The following is a 22,625-nucleotide window of genomic DNA, read 5'->3' on the forward strand; positions in this document are numbered from 1 at the left end:
AATTAAGCATGTCCGCTTGCATGCTAGGATGATTCGCAAATATTTTCTTTGTTTTGTGAATTACTTTCCCGGATTCTTTCTTGCGACACCTTGTGTTAAAGACGCAGCCGATTTTGTTAAGTTGTCCTTTAGGATGCCAACACAACCCTCGTTCTCCCCGGTTAAAAGAGCACATGTGTTGTCAAAGGTTATTTTAAAGTCCTCCTTCATGGATCGGTCTTACTCTACGTATGGTTCTTTACCTACAGCAAGTCTCGTTCTTGACATTTTGAGATTTTAATTCACTTGGACATAACAATCCTATGATCGCTTTTTCGAAACTTGCTTCGCTCATACACATCCTACACAATACCTGGGTGTTTGCTTAAAACGTATTCAATGCCGTATTTTATTTTATTCTTGACCTCTTTATTCCATCCAGCAGATCTTCACCACGCTTGAAGGGCACGGGCTCCGAAAAGAAGCTACTGCCCAGAAGGGCTGCGAAAGAAGATGCAACGTTAAGCCGCGTTGAGGCGGAGCCCTAAATCCGACCCCACCTACTGCAGGATCTTTGTCAATAAACTCTTCTCCTGTACAATCCTATCCGACTTCTTTATGCTCATTTCAAATTCCTTCTTTGCAAAGTATCGTGTTCATTGTTGTCGGGTTATTTCTCTTCGTAATTAACAACCCAATATCTCCTCCACTGATGCAATTCCCCGTTACAAATTTTCCAACATACCTTTCGCCAATTTCCTTCACAAATATTTTATGTTGGTATCCTATCGCAATTGTGAACGGTGTTATTCTGTTGATGGCAGAATCGATGTTGTCCTAGAAACGATCTACAGCCTCATTGTCATAGCACGCTCTCCGCAACGAATCTTGCGCTATTCTTAGTAAGTTACCCTCAGTAATTTTGAATAACATATTTCCGAGTCTTCTCAATATAACAGAATGTCACTGTGATCCCTGCTATTTCGCTGTGGAATAAAAAACCCAACCCCCCCTCTTGCATTGATATCTTTGTTAGAAAATTATACGCCCCACAGTAAGTTCCGTGACACTGTCTCCTGTTCATCGAACTAAGCATAGAGAATATAACATCCAACCTAAACCTGGTACATTGTACACTGCATAACTCACAATTGCTTCCACAGCAGAAGGACGAGTTGCCAAGGCATAGGAATACGGTACTTGGGGAAATTGAATGTCGGTGATCTAAAAAAGAGGCCTCAAACATTGCCCAAGCAGGCAACACTGCCATTTTTAGTTCTACCTCATTCAGAAGCCAAGGGCTTGAAGTACGTATTCTTAAGACACAAGAGGGAACATTCTGGAAACATATTTTTTATACATACGCTGTAAACAATAAATGGTTAGAGTATTTGATGTAGTGATCTCAGTGCTCCTCACTCAATCAGTATTTTTGTAAACAATATTTTGAGATTTAGTGCAGTAAAAAGCTGCTGAAATATTGAAGTTCATTATTATTCACATTCTACATAGCAATATTTTATATTTTGAATAACGTTTAGTGTGAAATACGAACTTACGGTTGTCATCTGCTCAAAAACGATTACTTGATATTACTTGTGCTCGAAAAAAATCTTGATATTACTTCTGTGTGCTCACACTGGAATAAACCGTACTTGCACATTGTCTTCCTAGTGCTTATATACAACTCAATATAACTGTGACGGTATTAAACGTTTGTGCAAAAGTGCTGGCAAATCTGTTATTTATTTTAATTTATTTAATATATAACGTTAAAACGTTTTTATCACCGTCAATAACAATGTCGACGGCGAAACAAAGTCCTCTCCCAATGATCTACCACTGCTATACCGCGACGTTCGAGTGTATTATTTTCTCCCAAAATTGTTAAAATTCAGTCTTCCAGTGAGTAACTGGCCTTCCCCTTTTTCTGAACGATTCTCGCGGAGTCCACTCTTTCACTTTGTTCCCCGGTTGTCATTTTGCTGAACTACGTGGCCAACCAAAGTAATTTGTTTTTATTTTAACTAAGAGATTTTGTTACTCTGGATTTTTGTCATACACAGGTAGATCCTACGAAGTAATAGGTTTGCGCAAAAGACTAGGACAAAGAGATGATAGGAAAAAACGACCTCTCGTATTGTCTGATCTTCTCTGCTTCCTCGTCTTTTGCACAAGCCTATTACTTCATACGTTATGAACCAAATTGCCATCAGTCAAATCCTACAGGTAGATCGTTCACTGTATCAAATCTTACACTGATCATTATCGTGACGAAATCCCGTTCAGTAGATTTACGTTTGCTTTCAAGTTTTCGTAAAGGAGCCAAGTTGTGGCTCCATATCTGATCACCAGAAAAAAGCATTGATTGTATATTCATATTTCGAGACTTTTATAATCAGAGAGTTTGCTGAATGCAACCTAGCTCACACCAATTCTTCGCCGGATATCGCTTTCGTTGTTTGGATCAGCACTCATGACCTGACTAGGGTAGTCATTTTCTTCTATATGTTCTAGCGTGTCGTCACATAGCTCAACGGTGCGGTTTCGGTATTTATATTCAATATTAGTGAGCATTTGTTCATATTTATTTTTATTTTGGCAGACTTGAATTTTGTACTTGTTACATCAAGCATTTTTCGGAAGTGTTCTGGGAACTACTTAGCAAGACTATGCCACTGCATGCCTCAAATGCTCCTTGTACGCTCTGTTTATATTTAATTATATGTTCTCCCAGTCACGCTTCCTGGATACGTCCTCCAGACAAACCGTAAACAGTTCTGTCAATCTGGTATCCCCCAGTTGTATTCTTCACGTGTCAAAAATTTGACGGCTGGATTGAAAAGTATAAACCCGGCCCGAACACCCTTTAGTTTATGTCGTTTAGGAGTCTGATGTACTTTTCATCTATCCAATTACATTAAAGATACAAGCAATGTGCAGTTCTCATGAAATAGATCACCTTTTTGTAGTCGATAAATGTACCGTAGAAGTGTTCGTACTCCGCATATTTTTATATTACTTGATGTACAACGTGGATGTAAAGCATTTTTTTAGTTTCCTTTCTTAAACCAAGTTATTGATGCGAATATAGGCTGTTTTGTATTGGGTGGACTATCACTTTTCTAAACCACTTGTATACGACTGAGACTTGCCTGATGGGTTTTTAGTTATTAATGTCCCAAGTGTCCCTGTTATTGCCAATCAGCAATTTTCAAACGCGGAGGAGATGTTGAATTTTATTTTTTCACAATTAGCATTTTCTTGACTTATTGAATGATGAACTTCCCATTTGTGAATCATTCCGAATGGAAGCTAAAATACGATATTCGCTAAATAACATAGGTATCACGGCCATTGGCATAGTTTCGTACCCGTTCATTCTTCTCCGAGCACACTTTCTTGACCTCACGGCATCACCACAGATCTATCGAAAGTCGAGCTTTATTTGTAATTTTCTCTGGTTTTAATTTTTCAGCAATCACTCCACTCTCCATGAAGTACACATAATTAGTGGATAGCAGAGTACCTTCAAGTTTTAGTTGCAGTAGTAGATCTATGCCCAGTTATTATATGCGCTTTCCAATTAGGTCAGCTAGTGGCTACCCAGCAGTCTAATTTTGCCGCACATAGACCTAATTGGTGTATCACACAGATAGATGGTGTGTTGCATATCAGGAGGTTCTTATGCCGTCCGTGCACCACCCATAAATCGGTTTTTTTTTTGTAAAGCAAGGTCTACCTCTAACGTTGGAAAGTTCGATGTGAGTCTCTCGGCTGCGGTCTGCAACTGAGTTATATTATATGCAGTTGATGTGTATTCTGCAAGACAAAATACTTAGATAACACAAAATATCTAGGTTAATGTGTCAATACTTCCTGGCTTTGAAATGTGGGTACAAACTCCCATCGTACTAGTTGCTTCCCTACCCCATGAACATACACATGTAACCGCCAACAGAGTTCACGTTCTCATAAAGAGTCAACTAAGGCACCGCAAACCGGACAAGCTTTTCATAAATATCTTAGCTGCACTACACATCGTTTAGTTAGACTGGCATCGCCGTGACGCAAAGCTATTCCACACAAGAGCCTTGAGGCCGGGGATCGAAGGTGGGAAGAAGGGGAAAAGAACCCCTAGCATTAGCAGAACGGCGAGTGGTTGTCACGCCGGTGACATGTTCCAGCTAAGAAGGCGGCTTTGGGGCATCATGCAGAGAGCTAAAGGACGAGTGACAGGTGGTTCGTAGCCAGCGCAGTGAACTGCTTAGAGCGGATCAAACCCCGTTCGATGTTATTTTACAGAGAACCTGCCGCTTTGTTTTAAAGAGCTGTTTCTGGGGTCGCGGTTTCTGGATGTATACTAGGCTGGAGAAACACCAGCCTGCAACTCGCTGGATATAAGCTATTATCCTGCAACTCCATCTTCCCAACGTGTTCGAATTGTGTTTCTGATTTGTAACCAGCCATTACAGCCCTAATGTGCGGCACTCGCTCCCCAAGAACCTCGGAAGGGCGAAGTCCTAGATGCTATGTCTGATTAACACCACCGAGGCGGGAACATGGCTTCTATGAACTCGCACATGTCAAAACGTATGATGGCGAGCTAATTTTATTTCTGTGTAAAAAGCATCATTTTAAACACTAACTTTTGGCTTTGGCATTGCTTGTGCAAAAAGGCATTGCGTTTTTAGCTTTTGAAAAAAAAAATGACATAACTTCTTCTTTCTCCTCCGCTTGTTCTAATGCCACCCGTTTGAAAACCCTTCCTTACAACAACACGCACAATTGGCCCAACTGCATGCAAACACTCACGAGGACGCATACAACTGCATCTATAAGGGCGCAGTGGCGTCGCACAAATAAACAAGCCCGTTTTGGAAGTTTAGTGCTTGCGATTTGAAGAGCCTGAAAACAAAAATAACGTATCCTGCGTCGTTCTCCCACCTCTAATACCATGATATTGACTGCACACGCAAGTTGCACTGCTATGTCTATGCCCATGAGGCAACAAGAGAGAGTTTGCAGATCTTTTTAATTGAGTAAAGTCAAGAAGGCACACGAAGTCAGAAAGGGTTACAGAGACGTCAAGGACTACACGAACATTGCTTTACCCTGGTGAGCACTAAGCTTGTTCACTTCAAGACAGGTAACTAGTCTTGCATGTCCGCTTGAGCACGTATCTATTTCAGCGGATCATGAAAATGATCACGAAAGGGGAGATCTCCACTGCAATTTCTAGGCGACCTCTACAGGTTCTGGCTTCCGTTCAGACGTGTCTCTCGGCGTTTCGCGTAACAAGCGCACTGTAGCAAAACAACGCTCACCGGTACCAACTGGTTTCGTACCCTAACACACTCGGAGGCACCACGTGGCGTGTTAGAGGCGCGCATAACTCGCACTCTGCCACAGCGAGGAACAGTTGTTGGAGGCCGCTTGGCATGAAAGCACTTAAACCATTTTTGTCCATATGTACACATTGAATGACCCACAAACTGCACATTTCTCACTGCCATAGGGCCATCTTCGCCGCTCTTCGCCAACAAATTCAACAACCTAAACAAGAGTTCCATGCCCAAAACATCTGTTACAAAGTCAAGAACAGGAACTTTGGAAAATGCAGCAGATCATCCTAAACTACCTATACTCGTCCTACAAATACGTGCGGGCACGTTCTCACCACGTACCCCAAGGCCCTCAAGCGTCAGACTGCCGCTGGTAATGCTGGCGCTGCAAGTCTTGCGGCCGTCGATAAACCTGTTATCCGTCGCGTCGCCGTCAATCTTCCACCGAATTCGAGGGGCTCATCAGAGGTTTGGTTCACACAAGCCATGGGGCCGTTTTCTTTGGCATACACAACTCAGGAAAGGCAGCGATACTACTATGCCATTGGCCATCTAGACCCTAGCTTGGAAATTGAGGTACGCGACATATTCGCAATTTCTGCAACTAAGCCCAGTTATCAAGATTTAAAGACTAAACTTAACCGAAGCCTTTCCCTTTCGAAAAAAAAAAGTGAGGCAAATACGTAAAATATGAATACCTCGATGAGTGGAAGTCATCGCAGTTTCTACGAAACATTGGTGCCCTATGGGGAACATACTAGTTGAAGACTCCACCCTCCGAACCTTATGGCATCAGTGCATATCAGCACGCGCACAGGACCTCCTCCAGGTTCAGTAGACTATACGCTAGACCAACCCGCCAAGTTTGCGAACCGAAATGCTGAAGTCTCGCGGCTGTCCCCACCATTCACCGTGTATGCTGTTGAGGACGCATAGCCCACAACGGAGCTTGTGCTTCGTATCGTGGACAACCGCCGACATCTGTACTCAATTTCTAAGTAGCTAAATCAACGCCCACATCACCTCCACGCAACCACTAAAATAACACCGAACGCAACGATTACTCTGAAATGACAACTATCGTTGCTAGTAGAATCGTCGTTTTGGCGACAAGGCACATAATTGTAAAGCACCCTTTTCAGTCATACGTCAGCAAAACACAAATGCGGCCCGCAGAGACGGCGTTAGGTTGCAAAATGAAGGTCATTGTATTTGTGCATCCGATTAAGTAACGAAAGTGGGTGTACTCACTGACTGTTTTTGAACACCCTGTGCTAGCTACAAGTCTTCTCGCGTAATAATTGTTTAAACACGATAGTCTTTCTTAGGCTACTTAAACCCAGATATTATGGTATGTCTAGGTATGTCTGCCGGGCTTGAAAAAATGAATTTCTTATAAAAAATCCTGGTATCAATATTGCAATGTAACAACCAGAAACAATTTATCAATTCCAGTGCCAGTTGCTACAAAACTAAAACCAGTTACAGACACTTACAGAAACAAAATAAAAGCTTCAAGTTGACAGTAGACAAAAGACGACCTTACAAACATTTTAAAGATGCTGACAACCAGAAGACTAACTTGCGAGTTAAACAATGATACGAGAACATTCGCTTCACGAATGCAGCAATATACCGAACAGGGTTGGTTTTATGTCCCAACCGGTACTGTACCGCACTTACACACAATTGTAACACCAAAATAAATTGTTACAACACAAATTCCTATGGGCAAACGTCTGGAAAACTGGCATGAATAATACCCAATTTGTACGAAACCTCAAAAAATCGGCTGGACCAGCTACGCAGAAACTCTGCCTTACACAAAAGGGCGAACTCGCCTTACGAAAAGGTAACAAGGTTTTGTCTAAAAAAGGCAACAAAGGCCTCTGCATACGTAGCCTCTGATTCTGTGATACTGCCCTGCAGCCATTACACCACAATAAATATTCGCCAATTACCACGAATAGTTTGCTGAGGAGAGTGCCAGGGCACTATTCTCTCAGTTCATACTGTGCAAGCCACAAACCTGGAGCGGCATGGTTTACGATGCGCCAAAAGCAACTCGCAACAGTGCGGCTTAAGGAAGTGTCAACCGTGGATTCTGCTAGACGGCAGTTGACTCGATTCAGCCTCCCTGCCGAAGCAAATGAGATGTTGCGTAATAGTCTTATATAGTCACAGCCAAAGGTAAACTTTTACGCCTGGTTTATATGTTCATACTTGTGAACGTTTTTGAAGAGCAAGATATTAAGCAAATATAAGAGGGAAAGTTTGTACAGAAGGGATATTTACAGTGTTCATTTATTAGAAAATGTATGTATGCTTGGTTATTTGATAGCAAATGATCTTCTAGAACTACTGCAAAACAACACTTCGTGCTGTTCCACGCGCGACTCCCCGGCGGTATTTGAAGAATAACGCGTCAATCGTAACAAAAGATTATAATGATGATGATGCGTTCAAGGGTTTTGGCACGCACCCACAAGGGGGGATTGGCCCGAGCTAAATCGGTTGTTCCTCTAGATAAGTTCCACGTTCTGCTTGGAGCGCACGTAGAACACGGCCACGAAGTTCTTTAAACCTGGAAGTCGGCCGCCTTGATTCACGCGCGTCACCACCGTACTGCAACGCTGCTATCGAGGAACCCGGCCTGTAGCAGTGAAAAGCAGTAAATTCAAATCGCCTTGAGCACACCCTTGTTGTTTTTGCCTTGGGATGCGCGCGACGGTAAAGGAACAGAATGAAAGGTGAGCGGGAAAGCAAAACGTGGCACTTCCTAGGCAAATGTCAACAAAGACTATCGTCTTTTGACGACATTGGCAAAGAAAGGAGCAAATACGCTGGCAATTTTTTTGCAAGTACTTCGAGCTCAGTGCGGTGAATCACTCGAGCATTAGCATCTACCGCTCTATCCGACGTAACATGCATCCGGTGAAGAATGTTGAGGCGACGTCGTCTGCAGTACTCCTTATGAGAGGTATACCTGAGGATATCAAGTGATTCTATCAATGGCTACGACGAAACAGCGGTAAGGTCAGGATAGTGGAAGCGGGTCAACAATGCCACAGCAAATCTTTGAAACTGTTCTGCACGCAGAGTCTAATTTCCAGTATAAGTGGAGCGGTTACACGTACATGAGCTCTGCGGGCATGACCTTAATGTCTTATTCGAAGGTGACTTGCAGGTGCATAGCGAAAGCTGGGACAGCCTCGTGGCTGTCGCTTTTATTGTGGCCCATGATTGTTGCGTTGAGCTGTGTGTGGAAAAGTATATCATACCACTAGAGCATGTATGTCAACTGTGTATTCGTAAACACTCGAATACGGTGGATAGCTCGGTAAGCGTGAGCCGATTCATGGAGCTGGTGCCGTTTGCAAATGGGTAACGGCACGCAACGCCCTCACCGCTGATCACATAGTCACTGGAGAAACGTGGAGCAAGTGCAGAGAACACCTATCTCTGGTTGACATTTTTAAAAATATAAGGCAGTGAACTCCACGTGACCAAAACACGTCCCCAAAATTTGCAGATAATATATTTAACCACTATCTACAACATTTTATGCGTTAATTTAAATTTGTATTAGTGCTTGTTCAGAGTTTCTAGCTTTATGGCATTTTTTATCTTTTTTTTGTTGTCTAAACCGCTTGCCACGGGAATACTAATTTATCAATAATTACAATGTTGTGTATTTTTTGTGTGACTTGCATTTCCATAAAAATCTTTTGTTGAATCTCAGTTTTCTTGCCATCATGTTAGCGTATGGTAAACAATTGAACGTTTCCTAAGCTGGTTCGAAGCCAAACTGGAGTCACTGGCAGCGAGGTAGCCGAGGAAAGGTCTACTGGACTTTGAATTAGAAATTTAAAAGCCTAGAAAAAATTGTCCTCAAGTCACAAATCAGACACCTAAGTAAACTTAACGTGTATAAAGGAGCAAAGAACTGTACCACACGATGGACATAGTAAAACAAATAGTGCGACGGTACACTTCTGACTCACCCAACCAATTTGCGGAAGTTATCTTAGGCAGTATACGTATAGGCAATGCAAATAGGCACTTGCCCGTTTGCTCGGTTGCATTTCTATACTCCGTTTGGATAGTTTTAGGAACCAATGGCTTTACTGAATATTTTTTTCAATGTAAGGCGATAGAACAACCAACACCAATTTCCGAAAACCTATGAAAGACACGTTCTATCCCGCTTACCAATCTTTGCCCGAATATTTTAGCCTTTATTAACCACAGCTTCAGTTATTTAAAGCAAACTGGCTTTGTATTTAGGAGAAACTTTTTTATTACATCGACACTTTCTCTTTAAAGCGGGAATTTTCTGGCCCCGGCCCTACGTTGACTTTGGGCCATTTTACTACATTTGTCATTATTATTACGTTGGCCAAATATGTAGAACCAATTGTTGACAAGTGACTCAAAAACTGCAGACGTATTCGCCTCAACTCTGCAGTAACAGTTTTTATCAATGATAATTCGCTGCAGTTTGGAACAAAAATATCTGGAAAACAAATGACCCTGCCGTGTCCATTTGATAAATTTCAAGCAGTATAAAATTAAGAGTTATTTTATGCAATACAAATACCTAACAAAATACAGCAACACTTGTTTTGGTGCCAATGAAAAATGTATATTAGGGTATCATTAAGAAACTTGCGTGAGCATGCTGTAACAAGAGAGAGAGAGATAGTGAGGTACTTAAAAATAATGTTAGCGAGGTACCTAAAATAATGTATCAAAAAACTTCCACTCTATCAGATACTAGCACGCTCATTTATTTCAAAGAATCAGAGTAACGCGTATGTTTCACAATGGTGCCAAAAACAATTCGTTATATTAAAAAATTTGGCCAACTTAGCAAGTGAGATGCAACTAGTGAACAAAGTGCTAAAATGGTGGCCCGCAGTAGATATACTTTCGAAATTCGGACTACCCCTTTCAAAAAAATATCATAAAAAAGTGAACTTTTCTCTCTGAAAACTGAAGGTAATTAAAGAGCCAATTCACCCTCATACTGCCGAAAAGGGGCCAAAGTCCGAAGACGGAGTCAGGTTCTGCTCAGCCAATATCTAAAGCCGACAGAAGCTCTCTGAACCATAAGATTTATTTCTCGGCGACTGCGAATATTGCGCAGGTGCATGGTCACCGAATCTATAGCGCGCTGGAACGAAGTTCCAATGTTATCTCGGAAAGCCTTTTTTGTTTAATGCACTACCAAGCCAACTGTTCCTCGCCCCGATAACCCCATTCCTACGGGTGGTGGAGGCTGCCCATTAGAAGGTTAAGCAGTGCATGGGTCCTGAGTTCCCTTTAAAAACCTCCCTAATATTTTTTTTGATGAAGCCGGGGCTCCAAACACCTGTTCGTGGGCTCCTTTCCTCCTTGCCAGTGGCACTCACAATACTGGTCTGGCGTTTTCACTCGCCTATTTGCCGCGAAATATTTTCTCTTACGCTTCGAATGAACCATGTAAATGTTGAATATCTCTGCTGTTGGGAGGCGAGCCATTACAGAAACAATAAAGCAGATAAAAACTGTATCAGAAAGCACCCAAATATGCTAATTGATAATCCCGCAAAAACAAGTGTACACATTTGATAGCATTCCTAATGAGCAGCGTAAAATTATTTACGCCACTGTTAACGCCCGGCCTAAGACCAACAAATAAAATAAAATACAATACTTCCAAAAACTATTGTCACGGGACACCTATGCGTCCAATGCCACATTATGGCTGATCACAGAAGACGACGAGAACGACGAAGAAGCTGCGTGGGTCGCAGCGTGCGCTGTTATGGCCACATTGAAAATTCTGTAAATAGATTGTTGCTCATCGTTCAGCCATCGTTCGAGTCATTGGCTCTGCGGCCACGTCTCATTTGGTGGAGAGTTCGGGTCGTAATCCCCGTCCTGGGCCCAGCTTCGCTCCTCATTGGCAACACTGGAATCATCGAGGGTGCGTGAACCACAGCGGGCAGCCCCAGCCCCACCGCTACAAGAACTCGACGACATCCCCCCGCCCCGTGTCCCCAGCCCATGACGAGCCGATCCGACGGCGACGTTTGACCTGACGTTGATGACGACGTGTCCCCAGCCCTGTTGTCCGACATGGTAGCAAGCCCTACACTGTTCGTCATTCCTTTGTGGGTGCGTCACTGCTGTGGGCCGGAGCTCACCAAACCCATCCCTTACATTCGTGGTGGCAAGAGCTTCACTGTACATTCTCATCACATCGTTCACCTTCACCTAGCTCATCATGCTACTGCGGCCTCGACCAGGAGGATCGCTTTCGAGGAAAGGGGCATGTTACACCATCAAAGACGATGAAGACAGCAGACGCATATGGCGTCAGAAACAAGCATCTGCGATGACGACGATGCTGGGTGGGGCATGCTGCATGGTATGCGTGTTCCCACATTGCTCATCTGCGTCCTTATCGTCACCACGCCGCAGCTTCGACCGGAACGGTCGCCCTCGACCGGGGGGGGGGGAATGTCACGAGACACCTAGGCGGCCAGTGCCCACTATGGCTCATCGCAGGAGACGACGAGGACGACGAAAAAGCTGTGTGGGTCGCAGCGCGCGCTGTTATGGACGCATTGCAAATTCTGTAAATAGATTGTTGCTCCTCCTTCAACCATCGTTCGAGTCATTGGCTCTTCCGCCACGTTACAATATATATATATATATATATATATATATATATATATATATATTATAGTGGGGTTTTTTGGCAGGAAGGCAAAGCAAGGCCTGACTATCGCGGAGTCCAAACGCGTCCAAGCGAGCTCTCAGGTCGGGGCACCAGTCTCACGCACAGCGCTCTCGAAGGGACTGTCTAGCCCAGATTCAAGCACATACCCACTTGTGGTGGATTGTCCCATATACAAGTACATACCTAGTCTGACGCGAGACGTGCACGGCACACACCCATTTAAGGAAGTGGCCATAATATCTTCATTACAATATATATATATATATATATATATATATATATATATATATATATATATATATATATATATATAAATATATATATATATTTATATATATATATATATATAGATCTAATCGAAAGGCGTGGGTTCGGTCCCCACTCTGGGCGCGTGTTTTTCTTTCTTTCTTTCTTTCTCTCGCTTCAATTAATGTGAAAAAAAAGTCCAACCATTCCCCTATGCCTTCTTTGGCGTTGTAGACTGCCCGCATTTATTTTTGTATTTCCTAACGAGCCCCTCATTTTCTAACCATATTATCCTGCGAAAGCTTAGCGAGGGCCTCGGTTGTGGCAGCCTTGATGCCAAGGTAGCATAAGAGGGTTTCCCGCCAGTTTACCGCTTATGACAGGCTGTAGACGTTCACGTCACGCCCCGGGGGTTGAAAAGAAGGTCTCCTTCTCCCCGTGTAGTCTGAGTGGCGCTGGCTACCACCCTCAAGCGTCAGATACAGTTGTAGTAAATATAAATACCCCAGAAAGTGAAGCGGAACACAGTCGCCCAGATAGCCGAATTGGTAAGGCATTCGAGATCTAATCGAAAGGCGTGGGTTCGGTCCCCACTCTGGGAGCGTGTTTTTCTTTCTTTCTTTCTTTCTCTCGCTTCAATTAATGTGAAAAAAAAAGTCCAACCATTCCCCTATGCCTTCTTTGGCGTTGTAGACTGCCCGCATTTATTTCTGTATTTCCTAACGAGCCCCTCATTTCCTAACCATATTATCCTGCGAAAGCTTAGTGAGGGCCTCGGTTGTGGCAGCCTTGATGCCAAGGTAGCATAAGAGGGTTTCCCGCCAGTTTCCCGCTTATGACAGGCTGTAGACGTTCACGTCACGCCCCGGGGGTTGAAAAGAAGGTCTCCTTCTCCCCGTGTAGTCTGAGTGGCGCTGGCTACCACCCTCAAGCGTCAGATACAGTTGTAGTAAATATAAATACCCCAGAAAGTGAAGCGGAACACAGTCGCCCAGATAGCCGAATTGGTAAGGCATTCGAGATCTAATCGAAAGGCGTGGGTTCGGTCCCCACTCTGGGCGCGTGTTTTTCTTTCTTTCTTTCTTTCTCTCGCTTCAATTAATGTGAAAAAAAAGTCCAACCATTCCCCTATGCCTTCTTTGGCGTTGTAGACTGCCCGCATTTATTTCTGTATTTCCTAACGAGCCCCTCATTTCCTAACCATATTATCCTGCGAAACCTTAGCGAGGGCCTCGGTTGTGGCAGCCTTGATGCCAAGGTAGCATAAGAGGGTTTCCCGCCAGTTTCCCGCTTATGACAGGCTGTAGACGTTCACGTCACGCCCCGGGGGTTGAAAAGAAGGTCTCCTTCTCCCCGTGTAGTCTGAGTGGCGCTGGCTACCACCCTCAAGCATGAGATAGAGTTGTAGTAAATATAAATACCCCAGAAAGTGAAGCGGAACACAGTCACCCAGATAGCCAAATTGGTAAGGCATTCGAGATCTAATCGAAAGGCGTGGGTTCGGTCCCCACTCTGGGCGCGTGTTTTTCTTTCTTTCTTTCTTTCTCTCGCTTCAATTAATCTGAAAAAAAAAGTCCAACCATTCCCCTATGCCTTCTTTGGCGTTGTAGACTGCCCGCATTTATTTCTGTATTTCCTAACGAGCCCCTCATTTCCTAACCATATTATCCTGCGAAAGCTTAGCGAGGGCCTCGGTTGTGGCAGCCTTGATGCCAAGGTAGCATAAGAGGGTTTCCCGCCAGTTTCCCGCTTATGACAGGCTGTAGACGTTCACGTCACGCCCCGGGGGTTGAAAAGAAGGTCTCCTTCTCCCCGTGTAGTCTGAGTGGCGCTGGCTACCACCCTCAAGCGTCAGATACAGTTGTAGTAAATATAAATACCCCAGAAAGTGAAGCGGAACACAGTCGCCCAGATAGCCGAATTGGTAAGGCATTCGAGATCTAATCGAAAGGCGTGGTTTCGGTCCCCACTCTGGGCGCGTGTTTTTCTTTCTTTCTTTCTTCCTCTCGCTTCAATTAATGTGAAAAAAAAAGTCCAACCATTCCCCTATGCCTTCTTTGGCGTTGTAGACTGCCCGCATTTATTTCTGTATTTCCTAACGAGCCCCTCATTTCCTAACCATATTATCCTGCGAAAGCTTAGCGAGGGCCTCGGTTGTGGCAGCCTTGATGCCAAGGTAGCATAAGAGGGTTTCCCGCCAGTTTCCCGCTTATGACAGGCTGTAGACGTTCACGTCACGCCCCGGGTGTTGAAAAGAAGGTCTCCTTCTCCCCGTGTAGTCTGAGTGGCGCTGGCTACCACCCTCAAGCGTCAGATACTGTTGTAGTAAATATAAATACCCCAGAAAGTGAAGCGGAACACAGTCGCCCAGATAGCCGAATTGGTAAGGCATTCGAGATCTAATCGAAAGGCGTGGGTTCGGTCCCCACTCTGGGCGCGTGTTTTTTTCTTTCTTTCTTTCTCTCGCTTCAATTAATGTGAAAAAAAAAGTCCAACCATTCCCCTATGCCTTCTTTGGCGTTGTAGACTGCCCGCATTTATTTCTGTATTTCCTAACGAGCCCCTCATTTCCTAACCATATTATCCTGCGAAAGCTTAGCGAGGGCCTCGGTTGTGGCAGCCTTGATGCCAAGGTAGCATAAGAGGGTTTCCCGCCAGTTTCCCGCTTATGACAGGCTGTAGACGTTCACGTCACGCCCCGGGGGTTGAAAAGAAGGTCTCCTTCTCCCCGTGTAGTCTGAGTGGCGCTGGCTACCACCCTCAAGCGTCAGATACAGTTGTAGTAAATATAAATACCCCAGAAAGTGAAGCGGAACACAGTCGCCCAGATAGCCGAATTGGTAAGGCATTCGAGATCTAATCGAAAGGCGTGGGTTCGGTCCCCACTCTGGGCGCGTGTTTTGCTTTCTTTCTTTCTTTCTCTCGCTTCAATTAATGTGAAAAAAAAGTCCAACCATTCCCCTATGCCTTCTTTGGCGTTGTAGACTGCCCGCAATTATTTCTCTATTTCCTAACGAGCCCCTCATTTCCTAACCATATTATCCTGCGAAAGCTTAGCGAGGGCCTCGGTTGTGGCAGCCTTGATGCCAAGGTAGCATAAGATGGTTTCCCGCCAGTTTCCCGCTTATGACAGGCTGTAGACGTTCACGTCACGCCCCGGGGGTTGAAAAGAAGGTCTCCTTCTCCCCGTGTAGTCTGAGTGGCGCTGGCTACCACCCTCAAGCGTCAGATACAGTTGTAGTAAATATAAATACCCCAGAAAGTGAAGCGGAACACAGTCGCCCAGATAGCCGAATTGGTAAGGCATTCGAGATCTAATCGAAAGGCGTGGGTTCGGTCCCCACTCTGGGCGCGTGTTTTTCTTTCTTTCTTTCTTTCTCTCGCTTCAATTAATGTGAAAAAAAAAAGTCCAACCATTCCCCTATGCCTTCTCTGGCGTTGTAGACTGCCCGCATTTATTTCTGTATTTCCTAACGAGCCCCTCATTTCCTAACCATATTATCCTGCGAAAGCTTAGCGAGGGCCTCGGTTGTGGCAGCCTTGATGCCAAGGTAGCATAAGAGGGTTTCCCGCCAGTTTCCCGCTTATGACAGGCTGTAGACGTTCACGTCACGCCCCGGGGGTTGAAAAGAAGGTCTCCTTCTCCCCGTATAGTCTGAGTGGCGCTGGCTACCACCCTCAAGCGTCAGATAGAGTTGTAGTAAATATAAATACCCCAGAAAGTGAAGCGGAACACAGTCGCCCAGATAGCCGAATTGGTAAGGCATTCGAGATCTAATCGAAAGGCGTGGGTTCGGTCCCCACTCTGGGCGCGTGTTTTTCTTTCTTTCTTTCTTTCTCTCGCTTCAATTAATGTGAAAAAAAAAGTCCAACCATTCCCCTATGCCTTCTTTGGCGTTGTAGACTGCCCGTATTTATTTCTGTATTTCCTAACGAGCCCCTCATTTCCTAACCATATTATCCTGCGAAAGCTTAGCGAGGGCCTCGGTTGTGGCAGCCTTGATGCCAAGGTAGCATAAGAGGGTTTCCCGCCAGTTTCCCGCTTATGACAGGCTGTAGACGTTCACGTCACGCCCCGGGGGTTGAAAAGAAGGTCTCCTTCTCCCCGTGTAGTCTGAGTGGCGCTGGCTACCACCCTCAAGCGTCAGATACAGTTGTAGTAAATATAAATACCCCAGAAAGTGAAGCGGAACACAGTCGCCCAGATAGCCGAATTGGTAAGGCATTCGAGATCTAATCGAAAGGCGTGGGTTCGGTCCCCACTCTGGGCGCGTGTTTTTCTTTCTTTCTTTCTTCCTCTCGCTTCAATTAATGTGAAAAAAAAAGTCCAACCATTGCCCTATGCCTTCTTTGGCGTTGTAGACTGCCCGCATTTATTTCTGTATTTCCTAACGAGCCCCTCATTTCCTAACCATATTATCCTGCGAAAGCTTAGCGAGGGCCTCGGTTGTGGCAGCCTTGATGCCAAGGTAGCATAAGAGGGTTTCCCGCCAGTTTCCCGCTTATGACAGGCTGTAGACGTTCACGTCACGCCCCGGGGGTTGAAAAGAAGGTCTCCTTCTCCCCGTGTAGTCTGAGTGGCGCTGGCTACCCCGTCTCAAGCGTCAGATACAGTTGTAGTAAATATAAATACCCCAGAAAGTGAAGCGGAACACAGTCGCCCAGATAGCCGAATTGGTAAGGCATTCGAGATCTAATCGAAAGGCGTGGGTTCGGTCCCCACTCTGGGCGCGTGTTTTTCTTTCTTTCTTTCTTTCTCTCGCTTCAATTAATGTGAAAAAAAAAGTCCAACCATTCCCCTATGCCTTCTTTGGCGTTGTAGACTGCCCGCATTTATTTCTGTATTTCCTAACAAGCCCCTCATTTCCTAACCATATTATCCTGCGAAAGCTTAGCGAGGGCCTCGGTTGTGGCAGCCTTGATGCCAAGGTAGCATAAGATGGTTTCCCGCCAGTTTCCCGCATATGACAGGCTGTAGACGTTCACGTCACGCCCCGGGGGTTGAAAAGAAGGTCTCCTTCTCCCCGTGTAGTCTGAGTGGCGCTGGCTACCACCCTCAAGCGTCAGATACAGTTGTAGTAAATATAAATACCCCAGAAAGTGAAGCGGAACACAGTCGCCCAGATAGCCGAATTGGTAAGGCATTCGAGATCTAATCGAAAGGCGTGGGTTCGGTCCCCACTCTGGGCGCGTGTTTTTCTTTCTTTCTTTCTTCCTCTCGCTTCAATTAATGTGAAAAAAAAAGTCCAACCATTCCCCTATGCCTTCTTTGGCGTTGTAGACTGCCCGCATTTATTTCTGTATTTCCTAACGAGCCCCTCATTTCCTAACCATATTATCCTGCGAAAGCTTAGCGAGGGCCTCGGTTGTGGCAGCCTTGATGCCAAGGTAGCATAAGAGGGTTTCCCGCCAGTTTCCCGCTTATGACAGGCTGTAGACGTTCACGTCACGCCCCGGGGGTTGAAAAGAAGGTCTCCTTCTCCCCGTGTAGTCTGAGTGGCGCTGGCTACCCCGTCTCAAGCGTCAGATACAGTTGTAGTAAATATAAATACCCCAGAAAGTGAAGTGGAACACAGTCGCCCAGATAGCCGAATTGGTAAGGCATTCGAGATCTAATCGAAAGGCGTGGGTTCGGTCCCCACTCTGGGCGCGTGTTTTTCTTTCTTTCTTTCTTTCTCTCGCTTCAATTAATGTGAAAAAAAAAGTCCAACCATTCCCCTATGCCTTCTTTGGCGTTGTAGACTGCCCGCATTTATTTCTGTATTTCCTAACGAGCCCCTCATTTCCTAACCATATTATCCTGCGAAAGCTTAGCGAGGGCCTCGGTTGTGGCAGCCTTGATGCCAAGGTAGCATAAGATGGTTTCCCGCCAGTTTCCCGCATATGACAGGCTGTAGACGTTCACGTCACGCCCCGGGGGTTGAAAAGAAGGTCTCCTTCTCCCCGTGTAGTCTGAGTGGCGCTGGCTACCACCCTCAAGCGTCAGATACAGTTGTAGTAAATATAAATACCCCAGAAAGTGAAGCGGAACACAGTCGCCCAGATAGCCGAATTGGTAAGGCATTCGAGATCTAATCGAAAGGCGTGGGTTCGGTCCCCACTCTGGGCGCGTGTTTTTCTTTCTTTCTTTCTTTCTCTCGCTTCAATTAATGTGAAAAAAAAGTCCAACCATTCCCCTATGCCTTCTTTGGCGTTGTAGACTGCCCGCATTTATTTCTGTATTTCCTAACGAGCACCTCATTTCCTAACTATATTATCCTGCGAAAGCTTAGCGAGGGCCTCGGTTGTGGCAGCCTTGATGCCAAGGTAGCATAAGAGGGTTTTCCGCCAGTTTCCCGCTTATGACAGGCTGTAGACGTTCACGTCACGCCCCGGGGGTTGAAAAGAAGGTCTCCTTCTCCCCGTGTAGTCTGAGTGGCGCTGGCTACCACCCTCAAGCGTCAGATACAGTTGTAGTAAATATAAATACCCCAGAAAGTGAAGCGGAACACAGTCGCCCAGATAGCCGAATTGGAAAGTCATTCGAGATCTAATCGAAAGGCGTGGGTTCGGTCCCCACTCTGGGCGCGTGTTTTTCTTTCTTTCTTTCTTTCTCTCGCTTCAATTAATGTGAAAAAAAAAGTCCAACCATTCCCCTATGCCTTCTTTGGCGTTGTAGACTGCCCGCATTTATTTCTGTATTTCCTAACGAGCCCCTCATTTCCTAACCATATTATCCTGCGAAAGCTTAGCGAGGGCCTCGGTTGTGGCAGCCTTGATGCCAAGGTAGCATAAGAGGGTTTCCCGCCAGTTTACCGCTTATGACAGGCTGTAGACGTTCACGTCACGCCCCGGGGGTTGAAAAGAAGGTCTCCTTCTCCCCGTGTAGTCTGAGTGGCGCTGGCTACCACCCTCAAGCGTCAGATACAGTTGTAGTAAATATAAATACCCCAGAAAGTGAAGCGGAACACAGTCGCCCAGATAGCCGAATTGGTAAGGCATTCGAGATCTAATCGAAAGGCGTGGGTTCGGTCCCCACTCTGGGCGCGTGTTTTTCTTTCTTTCTTTCTTTCTCTCGCTTCAATTAATGTAAAAAAAAAAGTCCAACCATTCCCCTATGCCTTCTTTGGCGTTGTAGACTGCCCGCATTTATTTCTGTATATAAATATATATATATATATATATATATATATATATATATATATATATATATATATATATATATATATATTTGCAAACTCCGACACTAAAAATAGCAACGTTTGGTTTCAGATACCGAAGCAACAGCAGATAGCTGTTTGTAAAATGCGAATATATGACGGTTTGTGTGAGAAGCTGTATCTATGCGTGTTTTCTAATCCACGGAAACTTGCACGACATCAATAGCACGCATTTAAAAACATTTGGCTGTGATGGTTTGTCCAGGAAGAACTGGGTAGCATAGAAAAATATTGCCTACAAAGTGGGATGTCATGACAACGTTCATTGTGGATATACAGTACTCCAATCTCAAGAAAATTGAGACGTATTTTTCAGCCTGTTACAGGCCAGCAACATGTTCCTAATCACTAGTGAGCATTCCATTGCCGATTTTTAAACCAAACATGCGCTACGTCATGATAGAATAAAACTTTGAAAATGAAACTGGGTCGCTAATATTGATCGAAAAAAGAGGCATTTGGAGGTACAAAATTTCAAATATGGTGAACACGTTATGCCTAATAGCAAGGAGTACACTGGTGCCTATTGTCAAAATTTTGCGCACTGAGACAGAAATGCTGAAACATGCACCGTACAAGAGATAACCGTTGTGGTGCAATACTAAAGTATTCGCGGTGTTTGAACATTACGCACGGAGGCAGTCCGACGGGTAAATAGGCTGTGCAATTTGATGAGGAGTACAAAACAGGTAGAGATAGGTACAAGCAAAGTAAAAGCCGTTGAAGTTGACGCCAAAGCCGTGGAAGTTCTATGTAATATAAGTGTTGCTCCAATTGATGACTTCAAGCCAGAATTTGATATGGCAGGACTGTTTAATCCCAACTTGTACGTTTGTTACCACTGGTCACTGGCCGACTTGCTAAACCGCATAACAATACCTCACGCCTCCTCAAGATAAACTACTTGAGCGAGCAACGTATAAAAAAGTGGAAAAATTGACATTGTTATGACATTCCTTAGTGTACAAAAGCTTTGTGGCAAACTGTTGATGCGAATTGCTTTTTTAATTCGCTGGGGCATATTTCTGCTGGACCCAGCTAACACTGCATCTTTTACCTCATTTTCCCATTCTTACGTTGATTCGCATCTATCACACTCCGCTCTCGAACAGTGGTTGATGACTGAGCATTGTCAGCAGTCGCACCACCTTAATAATGTCGTCCATGCTTGCTTGTGTTGAGTTTGGATAATAGAAGCTGCAAGATGGATTAGTCCTCTGCTCACTGTAAATTCTCTGCTAGCCTATTAACCCGGGCTTTGCCTTTCTACTCATCGCCCATGTCTCTGAGCACGAATTTACCGTTTGCTGGGTAATATGCAGCCTCTTTCGCCTGAACACGTGAGACAGGGCATAGACGCCGTAATGAATGAGGTGTTGACCTTAAAATCTGGGTAATCTGTAAGGTACGCAGTGTCTTATTTGCCATGCCCGAAATTGAGGTGTTCTTCTTGCGTTTCCACGCATGCCCGTTTATGTCTGCACAGTTTTTGAAGCATACTCCAGTAAACGTCCTCCTAATCACCTCCATGTCCGCAGTTTGGCCGTGCATACGTCTGCCTCTAGAGGAGAGACACCATATTCAGGAAGAGCCGCCCACAATGCCTCCCTGCCATGCGCAGTATTCTTCCGAATGTGCTTGCCGCATTTTAGTCCCGTTTCTTCTACACTGTTCACTCCCGGGTACAATGAACTGGAAATTCCATGTGATAGATGACACACCCGCGAAAAGCTTCAAAGAGTATTACAGCTGAATTTCTAATCCCCGTGTGTATATACATTCAGTGTTATGCCACGCCTTGCAAACATACCTTAAAGGTTTTTCTTGATGCATTCCCTCGAGGTCCGGTTTAGGTGTTTCACATCCGGATAATTTGAACATGCATAATACATTACCAAGTATTGAGCTCCTGCATATTCGCGCAGGAAAGTCTGAAGCAGCGCTGTTGAATATCAGCTTATGAGGTCGAAGATAAGTAAACTGGGGGACTCTCCACCTCGCTATACGTTCAAATATTTATTTGTACATGCTAGGCTAGTACGTTGGAAGCCGCACTCTTGCATTTGTTCTTTGCACCGGAGATGCCCCTTCGCAGGTGTTCTTCCTTAAACAGTTGCCTTGAAATAACAGCTTAAATGTCTATCTTTTGTATTCAATCTAGACACCGCAGCTTAGACGTATTTGGCAGAACTAAACCCTTAATTTCACCCTGTTTTACGCTTGCTATGACTTTTCACAGTTGTTATAGTGTTTTCACTTGGGATTCAGAATAGCGCATCGAATAATAGCAGTTTTTGTTTTCTAGATATGATTGCGAGGGAAGTTCTAAACGCACCAGGTGCCGCAGAAAAGCCCTGCCATTAAAAAGGCATTGCACATACACGGAGTTACTTTTTAGCTATTGCCAATATAGCGTGGTGATAAGTGTCAGCGCAGTCGTGGTGCTAATAATGAGTATCAACAGTTTTCGCAACCACATATAATCTAATGCCTCCTATTTAAATGCTCCGCGAGTGGTCGCGACGGATATGGTACTGGGTACCAGCCATTATAATGAAGCAGCATTATAATGAAGATGTGTATTTATATAAAAAAAGAATATGTCATGCATTGCCAAATTTTTCACGTTTCCAAAGTTGCACGTCTGCGCCAAAATTGCTCCGTCCCTCAGGAATTCTGCAAATGTTTTTTTTTCCTAGACAAATGGCTGGACAGGACCCATCCTTGCGTTGCAAGGATGGGTCCTGATGTGAGCAACGTGGGAATATTTGGCAATTTTTTCTGGGTATTTTACCTCCAGTGAAAAGATTAGCTTTTGGAGTAAAATGAAAACTCTGCCGTTTTTTCAGACCCGCAACAAATCTACTTTCGAAATTAATGCATTCCTCCTAGCATTGTTTTCACTTCGTGATTTGATAATTTTGTGGTTATTTTTGAGACATATTTCCCGAGATAGGCATTTGGAATTCATCATTTGCTTGATTTCATGATTTCAAAATAATTTTACTTCTTGCGAGGTAAATACTCTTCTCTGCCTGTTATGCTTCAAAGCGGCTAAACGTGTTTTTGTTTGTGCGGCCCTTCAAAGGCTTTTGGCTGAGCTTTGACCGTTACCAACAACACAGC

The sequence above is a fragment of the Haemaphysalis longicornis genome, unplaced genomic scaffold (genome assembly GCF_048455015.1).
Source record: "Haemaphysalis longicornis isolate Haplotype H1 unplaced genomic scaffold, Haemaphysalis longicornis Haplotype H1 scaffold_11, whole genome shotgun sequence".
Classification (NCBI taxonomy): domain Eukaryota; kingdom Metazoa; phylum Arthropoda; class Arachnida; order Ixodida; family Ixodidae; genus Haemaphysalis; species Haemaphysalis longicornis.